General features: G+C 46.4%; 1 protein-coding gene across 2 annotated transcripts in view; it reads left to right on the top strand.

Moving 5' to 3' along the window:
* Dad (Daughters against dpp) overlaps positions 1–12,622 on the top strand; it is a 55,496-nt gene that overhangs the window by 34,514 nt on the left and 8,360 nt on the right. The gene's annotated exons all lie outside the window — the stretch shown is intronic.

Here is a 12,622-nt window from a genome sequence, read left to right on the forward strand (position 1 = left end):
GGAATTAAGTCTCGCATAACGGCGAGCATGTATGCTCTTACATTCGCTAATGATTGTCAAGCAATTTTGCCGTACGTGCCCCAGATTTTTTGCCATCGTAATTTCAAACGCGCGTCAATCGTCATTGAGCGAGACTCAACGACGCGGACGAGTCGTTGCTTCCGATACTATTAACCCTGTCGCTTTGTGACTGAAGCAATTGATTTTTGCGCGGCTCGCAGCGCGTCTTTCTTCGCGTTAGAAAGGAATATTTTATTTATCCGGTAACTTTGTTCCAAGCGTCTTTATTAATGAAATACTGCTTTACATATTTCACATAATATTAGGCTGATATGATTAGCATTTTTACAATCCGGTCTGGTCACCTCGATTGTGACGAGCGTGCCTTTTCGTTCGTTGCGATGAATGAAATAAAATGCAAACATAGTTTGAAAGTTGTTCAGCGCTGCTGTGGCGATTTGTAGATATGTTCTGAGTCACGATTAAGTCATTTAGCACTATCTTTGATTTTTAAGCGAAATGATAAATCGAGAGGAGATAAGTCATGGCATCTCGCAGCACGAAAGTTACTGGCAAATCTATTCATTTTCCATTTATCGTCGATATTCTTTGCACAATTATATCCGGATAGCGATATCGTTCGTCAAACGCCGCGGAATGCTGCTTAATCTAAAGCACGAAAAGTGATAAAAACACGAACACTGAATTTGTCGAATAATTAATTAATATCTTTCGAAACTGCTAATATTTTAGCATTAAAAACTGGAATCTGTTGAAATATTACTTCTTTATCGCGCATTAACAAGGAGTTACACGCGTTTATCGATATCGAACGCGTCGATCGATAGAAAGGAGTTTGCTCGCGCAAGAAGCACGCCCTGCTACCGTTGCCATAAGTTACGCCTCGTCAAGTTTGCACAGCGCCGAAAGGATTAAAGGATCGCGGCCTCGCGACTTGTTTTGTAACTATTAATAGAAGATAAAAAAGTTACGAGAGGAACGACGCTTGTAGATATTTATCGCGCGCGCTTTCTGCGTCTCGGCGATGTAGCGGGCGACGGCGATTTAACGGACCGTGCAATTTTATTATTTTATTATACGCATGCAAATCTTCGCACGCATACGCGCATACACGCGCGCCAGATCGTTATCACGGCGTTAATTCGCAGCTTGGATGAACGATCTCCGTAATTCCTGCTTGACTTGATGTCCAGCGATTATTACACTGTGATGATGCTATATATGCTTCTTGGGTAGCTCTCGACATTTTGCATAGAGCTTCGCGAATTCATCGAAGTCATTTCAACGGTAATAATCGGCTACACGTGTTCCACGTTGCGTACACACACACATCGCGAAGCGAGCCGTCGTCGCTGCCTTCCGCTGAAATTGAAACGCTATAAAACAGCAATCAGACTTTACTCCGTAAAGAAAACACATCGGTATCCCGTGAATTTCCGCACGTAGAATCGCAGTTAGAATCCTTTTTTGAGATTATTTTATATAAAGTAGAAACAAAATTCTATTTTAAAGTTTCTAAATGAAAAAGAATAAGAAATTTTACGTTAAGTTGGAAAGAGAGTTGCTGGAATTAAAAATTGAAGAAAAAATTGGCGATGCGATGTAACTCCCAACGACAACGACGACTACGACGATCGTGAACAAACCCTTTCTGTCGTCGATCGCAGCAATACGTGCGATTACGACGCGCATGCCGTGCATCACGCGATACGCGTGTCGCACGCGAATACGCGTGGAATGAAAAAAATATGAAGGTCGTTCGCAGGAATTCCGTCGGTGCAACGACACACGACTAGTGCTCGCTGCTTAGGATCGATAGCTCTTCCAGTACTGCATTTGTTGTGGATCGCAAAAAAATTTTATGCCGCTTACAAGTTCTGAAATTTACACAAACATTTCATCGAATATCTCTTGCAGATTTTATTTACTATCCTAATTGGACACGTTTCTTCTTTAAAAAATGTACACGGCGCTCGACATCGTTATCGTAATCAGTTCTCAGCGATATACTCTGACAAATTTACAGCGAGATTCTAGCGCGAATTATTAATTGCCGTCGTATGGAAAACGCTGTGTCGAGTTTACGGAAGCTGCACGCGGAACTCGCGCCGAATCGATCGCGCGACATTAAATCACCGGCACCAGAAAGCCGCGGGACACGCGCGTGCTTCCTCCGATGCGTGTAGCGCATACTTTCGCCGTCTCGAAAGTCGTTACGAGTTAGCATTCCTTGTCCGCCGAAGGGGCGCGCCGACAACGCGCTGATTTATCTATGAAGCTACGACACACATCTTTTTTTCCTAGAACACTAAGGGAATCAGCAGTGGTATCGCGCGGAGATTCCGGATTCATAAAATGAGCCACTTCATCGTCCGCTAATTTCTGCTGAAAGAATCTCCGAGTTTTCTGGTTCCGATAAGACTTATCAGGGAGATAAAAAGTAGATTCGATTCGACGATAATAAAGTCGATTCCATAATTGACGCTTGTAGCATGAGCTTGGCGGGCCCGCGCGACGCATCTCGCGAGTCCCGAGTCTCGGTGAGCTTTCAAGCTCGACAGCCGTCCGCGACTTCCTCGTGCTGCCGACGCCACTGTGCGCCAGAACGTTCTTGCAAAATTATCGAACGCAGTTTCAATGTGCGTATCTCGAACGAGCGTGCGAGAGCGAGAGATAAGGAAGGGGAGAAAGAGGGCGCGAGAAGGAGAGACGAGATCATCGGAGCCCGCTACGGGTGTGACGTTCGGCGAACCTGCGAAAGGAAGATGCACCATCGTTACGCACGCATACGCAAAGCGTACACGGACTCGCGTATACGCGAGCCCCCCCACACACATTCCACCGCGCGTACACACGCGTGTATGCACGCGGCCCTGTTTGTATAGGGTCAAAGAATTGGCCGAGCGGGCGATGGAGAGCTAGAAGGAGAAAGAGAGAGAGAGAGAGAGAGAGACGGGAGGGCGCTCTCGCGGAATGACGTCGTGCGAGGGGGTGAGAGGGGAACGTAAGGTAGCACGAGAAGGACGGGAAAGTGTGCCTCGCGGGGAGGATAGGAAGAGAGAAGGTGCGTATTTACCGATGAAGGAGAGCGAACGGACGGTCGGAGAGGCAACGAAGACAGGAGCGGAGAGCAGAAGGAGATGAAGATAGAAGGCGGGAGAGGCACATACAGCTGTCCGTAGGAGAAGGACGGCGAGAGATCAGGCGGCGGAGAAAGAGAGTCGACGGACGGCGAGCGGCGGCGGCGGGGGGCGGTAGGGGGGGGGGGGAAAGCCGCTCGCGAGAAGGACGGAGGAAAAGAGTAGTTAGGCGGCGCCTGGTATGTGGCGCCTTCACTGGCGTCGGGCCATCTTTTATTCTGCCATTACAAAGCGTCGACACGTATCGTGATCCGGCGTACATGTGCGCGCACACATGTCACCGGCGTGTACGCGCGCGTCTGTATTATTGCGTCGCTCTACGCGTATCTCCTTACGGGTGCATTGTTTGCGGACAATGACGAGGGGATCCCACGACGAGGGCGATGACGATCCTCGGGTCCCGCCGCCGGCCTTTTTTAGAATCGTCTAGGAGCCTCTCTGTCTCCTTCCCCCTCCCCTCTCCTTCTTTTTCCTCACCTCGCTCTTTCTCTTTTCTATCGCGGGACCCGCACACGTGTCCTGCGTTACAGGCCGTGTTCTTTAGAGAGCGAACTTGTCTCAAGAGGTTCGTAACGATGACGATCTCAGGGCACACACGGGTTCTTTTTACGAGCGTCACTGCTCGCCAGAGTTTCGCACTAGTTCGTGCATTTCTTCTTGCCTTCCCACGTCCCGATTCTTTTACGACCGGGCATTTTTTACACCGCTTGCGGCAGTGTATATGCACCTTTAATCGAACTAAATTCAGTCTTTATGTCATTTAACATATTTACTTAAATGTGCTTTGTATCAGTCAAATATTTCCATATTTTTGTATAAGCTCGAAAAGATATCTACATAAATTCGAAGCAAATTTTTGAACACAATTGCTGCGAAAGGGTGAACATCGGTTATTAATATCGATTCCTAGAAAACGTCTATTAGCGTTTTCGGCGCGTAACGCCGTCGTTGCATCGAGAGGAGCGAGTGCAGTGGGCGATGCCGATAAGGGCCAACGAAAATACAAACGCTGCCAAGTGTCCTTTTGATCGAGCATTGCCGCCTCTACCGTGCGCGCGCGCGCGAATAGTGGCGAGGAGTCTTTTTTTAGACCCGTCGTGCCGCGACCGACACTCTCCTCTTGCAGAAGAACCGAAATAAATTGAACGATTTTATTGCGATACTATTCGCAGCGCGCCCGCCTACTTCGTTTCACAATGCCCGATGCGCCCCGACATATAATATCCATATATCTCTATCTCTGTTCGTTTTATTCAGATTCCGTGCGTATACAACACGCGCCGCCGCATTCCCCGCGGTGCTGCCAGGCAGGCGCCAATAATATTCTCTGTACCGTTCTCTAATATGACACGCACTTAAACAAACACCCGACGACTTTATGCCTTCGCTTACTATGCGCATACGTACGCGCGATGCGTACGCGTTTCGCGAGTGCACGCATGTATACGGGGTGTCCCGCTTCTACCTCGTTTTCCTTTCAATAACAGGTTCTCTCGATGTGGGTTTTCAATACAGTTTTCCGCGATGAAAATATCGGGGGAAGCGATTCAATCAAATTCGACTTCCGAAGCATCGATGAATTTCATTAAAATTGAATGAGCTTGAAGCGAGACGCTTTGTAATAATATAATTTTGCAGACCCGCGAAAGAAATAAGCGAATTTAAAAAAAAAAAAGATTCTTGAAACACGAGATTTTATTCATCAAACTCATCTTGCCTGATCGCGCTGACAATCTCAAGCGATCAAAGTCTTAATGCATCATAATGCATCTTAACGCTTCGATGATATTTTTTAAAATGTTTTTTCTCCCCATTAAATGATTTAAATGGAATTATTATTTAGATCAAATTTGCCCGGCGCTTCATAACTCGCGTTAACGACTGTATTACTCACACGAGAACATAATCATGTCTTTTTTTACATACGATTCCATTTTCTCTCATCAAAGAGACCGCGAGATATCTGTTTTCTCGGAATGCGTGGCGCGATAATATTCCGCCACGCGTGTCAAGTTTGCGCGAGCGAAACGACAGCGGCGACGACGTCTACGTAATGCATTGGAGAACCGAACGGGCGGCGCGACGGCAGGAAGCAATCGGTTTATGGCTTTGTTGTCGCCTCTCACGCGTGCGATTTTTTCGCGAACACTTGTTCATTCGGGGATCCGCCACTCGCCGTGGACAGAATCCCACGTGAAAGTCAGTCGGTGCGCCTCGCCGGCGCGACGGATCATCCTTTCCCGCTAGTCTCGTTTAAAAGGCGTCTGTCCTCGACTTGGCGACTCACTGACGCGGTCATCCGTCGCCTCTCTGACGCGCGTGGCCCCCGATGCCGTCGCGTCGCGTCGCCTCGATTGACAGGGAGGGCTTTTCGCCTTGTATACCTGTGTCCTTACGTGAGTTTTTTTTTATCGATTCCGTCTGAATGTTCCGCAACGAGCGAGTCCGCCGTCTATATCGCTAGGCGGCCAAAAATAATGTTGATATAATAACCAAGGACTTGCGATATTTCCTTTGACTTCTCGCGTATTTGTTTTGAAGTTAAATTCAAAAATGTGTCCGTCACTAAATTGATATCGTGGTATGTTGATTCGAAGCTATTTCTAAATAAGGAAAATTTCAGCGATACATGCATACGCCACCAGGCGATAATAAACTGCGTGTTCGCCGTCTGTAATCTCATTAATCGATTAAGTCGCGCGCGTTGCTGTTGATTTCTGCGGAAATTCAAAGGAAACACTCCTAGCGCGCGATATGACGATTATAATCGCCTTTGCAAGGACGCGCGATAAATTTCGATGAATGGCATTGCGTCACTCTCGCGAGATCTATACTTGGCGCAGCCGTATCGGTATTATCATGATCGCGCAACTTTTCGGCGCTGCAAGTTTCAATGTATTCGGATACGTCGCGACGAAAAAAATAGTATCAAGATTCGCGATCTCGGCGAAATTGTATACCGGTTTCTCTGGATTCTCGCGGAAAAGTGGATGTCCTCGCGAAAAAAAATTGCGTATCTTCATTGATCTTCTAGAGTCACGCGTCTCTCACTCAAGGTAAGCCGGTACCGCAGTTCCTGCACGTCTTATTTCACAGTTGTCGTCTAGTTTCGCCTCGTTTCCGATTACACGCGCGCGAGATCGTGAGATTGAAAACGATTCCCCGTGCGCACTTGCGTCCGGTTAACGTGTACGGCCCGATCGATTTATTAAGTCCGTGGAAGGGAGCACGCCGATGGTCGTTATTATTTTTAACCTTCCGCCATATGTTCTCATACGAGTTTTCCATCGTGACGAATCGGAGAGCCGTCTGTCAGTTCACGCGTGATAACTCATATTTAGCGCAAACATTTTTGGACGAATTTAGCTAAGCATATTTAGTTTAGCGTCGCTAGTTATGTAAATATTTGTAGGTTGTCATATTCGGAAGGCAGAAACATTATCCTATTTTCAGGCGAGGCGAGGCTTAAATATACAGCTTTCGGAAAACAAGGGAGAGCTGCGCGATGCCAAATAAAGAGCTTATCTTAAATCTATATTTAAAAAATAAAACGCGTGTTATAAAACGTACGAAAAGCGGATAATCGTCATTTTTCATTAATATGAATTTATTAAGTTTTGAAGTCTCTTGAATATCGGAGAGAAAGATCGTAGACGGGACGAGAATAAATCGTAGCATGGTGCGTGACGAAAATCTGATAAAAGCGTCAGTTAAAAAAAAAGAAGGCAACGCCCAGAAGAATCTTTACAACGAGATAAAGTGTATAATTTATAAACAAATGATAAGTTATAATAAAAGAAGTGGAGATGTTTTCGACATCGACGATTAATCCCTTCAGGATGTCCTCACAATCTGGCGGTGATTGCGCGCTATCGCGGGATTAAGAGCTCGAAAGCACTGCCCAGCGAGTTTCAGCATTCCTCGAAATATTGACATTCCGGCTGTGGTCATACAGGCGCCACTGGCATGTGGCTGCGCACATCTTATCGCGGGCAAACACCGCTCGGCTAAACTCGTAGTTCCTATCGCTCACTCTCGTCTATCAAGCTAGATATATATACATGTACACGCCCGTGTACGCGCATGTATGGCGTATGCATATAATAAGGTGGTCGTCGACGCGCGCGTATATCCCCGTCGTGCGTATATATACGGGGTGTCCCTCGGAAGTCGCGCGCTGATTCATTTCGGAGTGCATTATCTGATGCAGAAACAGACAGAAGGCTATTATCGGCGTGAGCTGCGATTTCGAAAATAATGCCGTTACTGCGAGAATCGTTTCTGACACGGTAAAATAAACCCACGTTTGATTAGTCGCGAACGGTTAAACGGATGCCAACGGCAGTATTCTTCTCGAAGTGGCACTCACGGTAGTTGCGGTTTGTTCGGAGGTGAGGAATTTGGCAAGTACATTCTTGGTAGCGAAGAATTGCGGTTTATGAGGTGAAACATTCGTTACGCTCATATGTACACGTCGCAACGTACATTGTTTGTATTTGTGTGTGTGTGTGTGTGTGTGTGTGTGTGTGTGTGTGTGTGTGTGTACTCCGGCACGAAGTGTGCACACACACACACATACGTTCGAGACGCGATCGCAATGGAGCCGTCGTCGGTGGCCGGCTTTCTTGCGAGCTGCGCGAGAACGCGTGTGTCGTTAGGTATGCAACGCGCACCTATACGGATCCGAGCGCGCGGTCGTAGAAAGGCCGTTTGAAGGACAAGGGTCACGTCTCCCCGATATATATACGCGACACGGCCACTGCCTTTACTACCTTTACCGTATAGCCGTCGACCCCGATGCGTGCCCGCGCGTGTGTGCGTCCGCTTACCAGCCTGGCAGCGTGAGCTCTCGCGGACGAACGGATCGCGAAATTCTTTTCTTCTTTTTGGCATAGGTAGATGGAGATAATAGGCGCGTGCCCAAAGTTTTATCTTTTTAATCAGGATCGGAGATCTACAAGCGAAGCAGCTGTGAAAAAAATGAAAAGCGATGTCGTTAGTTGCGGATTTATTTATTGCAGAATTAAGCCTTATGGCTGATGTATTATTAATTAATTTAAAAAAATAAGAGAGACGATACGTCAGACACGGAAATTCGTACGCGGAAACAGCGTGGCCGCGCACCTACGTTACGCAGTTACTTGGCTCGGCCATGCCAAGGTTGGGAATCTTATCTAAGCTTCAGGGTGTTTGACCCAACTGGGAAAACACATTGGCACTCCGGTGCATCGCTACGCGACCGATCCATTTAAAGCTTCGTTCACAATTGCTCTTATCGATCGGAGTGCATAAAGTGCGACGCGACGCGCGCTATAAACGGCAGATTTATTATTCGCCGTCGCGGAAATGAAATATTGTTATTGACTTTTCCACGATGAAAAAATATTGTAGCTCTCTCGCAATGTCGTGATCTTAAACAAACAAAATATTCCTCTCTTTTTTTTTAAATATTGATTTTTATCTTCATGAAAATTGTCTGTTTTTATAGTAACCTGACAAAATATTTGTCGATCGCTTCTATTCGTAATTGTGTTGAAATAACGCGTCTATAATATATTTCATCAGCTTTCCCTGACATATTTCTTCACATCAGACGAACACATAATAATACTTTCGTAATTTTTCTTAGATAATACGACGCCAATTCCGTAAAGTGCATCGCTGCACAATGCAGTTACAGTTCGCGCTAAGCTTGAACGGCGCCTCAAGAGAGAGAAAACTGCCTTTGAGCATTCTCTCTGTCCGTGTTTCTCCTCGAACTGAATTCGCGTGCGTCGCGCAAAATACGCGCATATAAATCGCGCGGGATTAATTTACGAGCGTAAAATATTGAGCCAATCAAAACAACTTTCCGTGAGTGTAGCGACACACGTCGGAGCGAAGTCGGAAGGCCGCCGGCATTATTCTTGCCGGATCACGACGGCTGCTCGCGGCGCGTCGATAAGTAATTGCATCCAATTTCTCTGGAATTCACTTTTGGACCGAGTGCTGCGACGACGACGACGACGACGACGACGGCGGCGGCGGCGGCAGCGGTGGTTACGGTTTGGCTCTCTTTTTCTCACTCTTCCGCGTCTCTTTCTTCTCTCGCTCGCTCAAAATTTATTATCCGCCGTTATTCACCTACCCCTCTGCAAATCGTTCCGAGCGTTCGCGCGCCCCAATGATTTACGAACGATCCCGTTCCTCTGCAAACACTCGCGCTTTTTCTAGCATTTAAATTTATTCCCATGGGTCGCGACGCCACGCGCTTTTGATGCCGAGCGCGAAACGACGAAGCAACAGCCATTATCTCGCTAAACAATTTTCTTTCTAATGGCAAAATAATTCATGGAGAATATTTCACGCGAATCTCGCGACTTGTCCGCTCCGCAAATAATCGGTCGATCGATTCCGTTGCACGCGATTCAAACTGACGCCTATCTTCGGCAATCTTAATTTATTTTTTCCGATCACGTAACTCCCTTCGCAATCCTCATTTCGCCGATTATATATATATGCGAATTACGAGTTTAGCGCGCTGTACCTTGCGAGACGCGCATATATTCCGTCGGAACGGCGATGACGGCGGCGGCAACGGCAGCGCGCGCGCGCGATGGTATCGCATTCCAAACGAGACTCCAGACACTTTAGCCGGCGTTGTCGCGTGTCTCGGGACGACGCGTTATTTTTCTCTCATCCGTGTTTACACACGCTCCCGTGCAAACACCTTGCCGTATCGCTCCGTGCGACGATTGGTATGCGACTGGGAAGGTCGACACTCGAGATCTGCGTACGCTGCAAACGATAAATATCTGCGACTGACTCCCTCGTTAGCCATTAGATTGCTCGCGCGGATTTTCTCGGATTGCACGGCCGAAAGTTATATTCTATCGCGTTATCGCAACGCTCATACGAACTCGTACGCCATAAACTATGCGTCTCTGAAATTACTTTGCAAAAAAGAACAAGATTTACTAATGATTTTTCTCGAATCAGGATTAGATTCATCGGTAAACGAGATAAATAGCTTTTCAATTTTTATATTAAGGGTATGTAAATATTAAATATGTTGAGAAAGTAGTTTGTGTATAAACCTACATTCTCGTAATCAGCGGTGGAGGAATTGGTCTGACGGCGCAAAAAGAAACGGCGGGTAAAAAGTTCTCAAGGCGGTCGTCGGCAGCGATTCATTGAGAGATTTTTCTTAACCGAGTTAAAGTCTCCTTGGAAACGGGAACGCTTTTATTTAAGAAAATAAAAGGCCGCGGATGTGCGTCTCTAAGAGAGCCAGACGTGAAGTGATACGTCTCTTTCTCTCGCGGCGTTGAGAAACGAGGACACTTAGAGACCGCGGCAAGCTGCAGTCAATTCCGTAATTGCTTCTTTATCGTGATCTTCAGAGAACCGACAGAATTGCTTTATTACAGGGCTTTCAGTCTGCTTCCAATTTTCCGAGCACATGCGTCGTTCGCTCGCTCGCGTGGTGGCCCACATTTAGTGACTGCATTTATTGTATCGCGCTGCACAGGATGCACCTCGTGCTGCATCGTCTCTCACGTCTCTCACGATTGCGTTTTGCTTCCTGTCGGCGCGTTGTTCCCGCCGTAATAGTGCTGTAGTGTCGAGGAAAGCTTTTATTTTAACACAGTTGCTGCATTAAATCAAATGAGGTTGTTGTTGTTGTTCATACTTTTACACCTGAAATTTATCTCGCAAGACTTTCGCGATTTTTGCCACTAATTCCTTTCTCGACGTTTCATCGTCCAATAATGATGTCACATTAAACGTTCCGACATCAACACTTTTTTTAATGAGAAACGACGAAAAGAATACTAAATTTATGCATATCATTATTGCAAATAAAGAGAAAAGAATTTCTTATCACCAGAATTCGCGAAAGTTCCTAGATTTTTACTTACAACTTTAGACCATTAATGCCTGACTGCTCAAAACGAATAATATGCGCTTTCCAATAATAGTGATGGTTTCAGGATACCATCTATAACCGGGTGTATCCATTTCGCAGTTGATTTAACGCTTCTGTCCGCGGTGTAATAACTCAATGGGAGTAAAATGCGCGACGCAGCAGTGGCTAGTCGTCAGAAACTGCTGAAAGACTGCAGACGATCGCGGATAAACATGAAAATTCGACGGCGACAGCGGCGACGACGACGACGACCACGACGACGGCGACGACGACGACAGTGGCGACGGCGGGCGACGCGACAGGCGTCCTTGCTCCAACCACTCGCGCTACTACCGATGACGTAATCGTCGCGATACCCCGCAATCTTGGCGCCGCGGTAAACTCGTAATATCTATTTTTATCTGTAGTGGAAGCAAGGGCCTCCCCTCGCTCCCCCGCTCGCGCCACATCTTTCTTTCTCGTGTGTGACGCCGCTCCGACAAGACACATACGCCAGCTTGTTCGAGCCAACACACGTATCGAGAGAGCCAAGCCGAGCCAAACCTCCTCCCCCCCTCCCTGATGTTCGAGAAGCCATGAAATCGAACGGCGTTTTATTGCGGTCGCGATAAGAGCATTTTTCGTCGCGCGTTTTGTGTGAAAGCACGATGAAATTTCTGCTTTCCGGCTCTCCGAGCGAATTCTCGCCGTCTGATTAGTTTGGCGATTTATCAATTCACTTATCGATCATCGGCAAGCGAGTGGCGCGGACGTGGAGCTTCTTCAACGATTATGCACTTAGATGACGCGAAATTGCGTGCTCAGAAACACGTTTGCGCAACATTACGGTGTTAGATACAATTTTAAAAAATGAGGGAAAGAGAGAGAAATATGAAGATTGATTTCGTCGAAATATTTAACTGATTTAGCATTTAATTAATTAGTTGATTTTTACAAGATAAAATTTAAATCAAATATTTTACTATATTATTCAAATTATTGGCAATATCTACATTTAATAGTCGGTGCATTACGACTGATTGGCTATTAAGCACCCAGTATTATGCATCGAATACATTAATCTGAATGCTGCGAATGCGGTTACGAATTACGGATGCAGTATTACAATCATTTTAATCTGCAAACATTTTTGTGTCATTACGGATGTGAAATAGAGTGCCATTCATGCTGGATGTCACGCTGTGCGCTTTCTCTTACCCCTGCAAATTTCCATTCATTCAGACGGTTTCATTCAGTCTCAGTGTCCGTCTGGCGCCATCCTCGGCGACGTCGCCGGACATTGAGAAGCGTAGGATTTTCTGACGACCGGTCCTTTGCCTAAAGCCGCCAGCGCGACAGCCTAAAAGCCTTTTTACCAGGAAGGGCCTATCATTAACAAAAGATCTTACTATTAAGAGGGTTTCTTATCTCAAGGCGACATCCGGAAAATAAAGATTTTTTTGAAAAATTTACACCAGAATGGAATAGTATTATTTTACAAACGTGACCGGGTGAGGCTTTAGAAATATAGAGACAGATTAAACCGGCTTCAGAAGAAAAATACGTCTGAATG

Source organism: Linepithema humile, chromosome 6 (genome assembly GCF_040581485.1).
Source record: "Linepithema humile isolate Giens D197 chromosome 6, Lhum_UNIL_v1.0, whole genome shotgun sequence".
In the NCBI taxonomy this organism is placed as follows: domain Eukaryota; kingdom Metazoa; phylum Arthropoda; class Insecta; order Hymenoptera; family Formicidae; genus Linepithema; species Linepithema humile.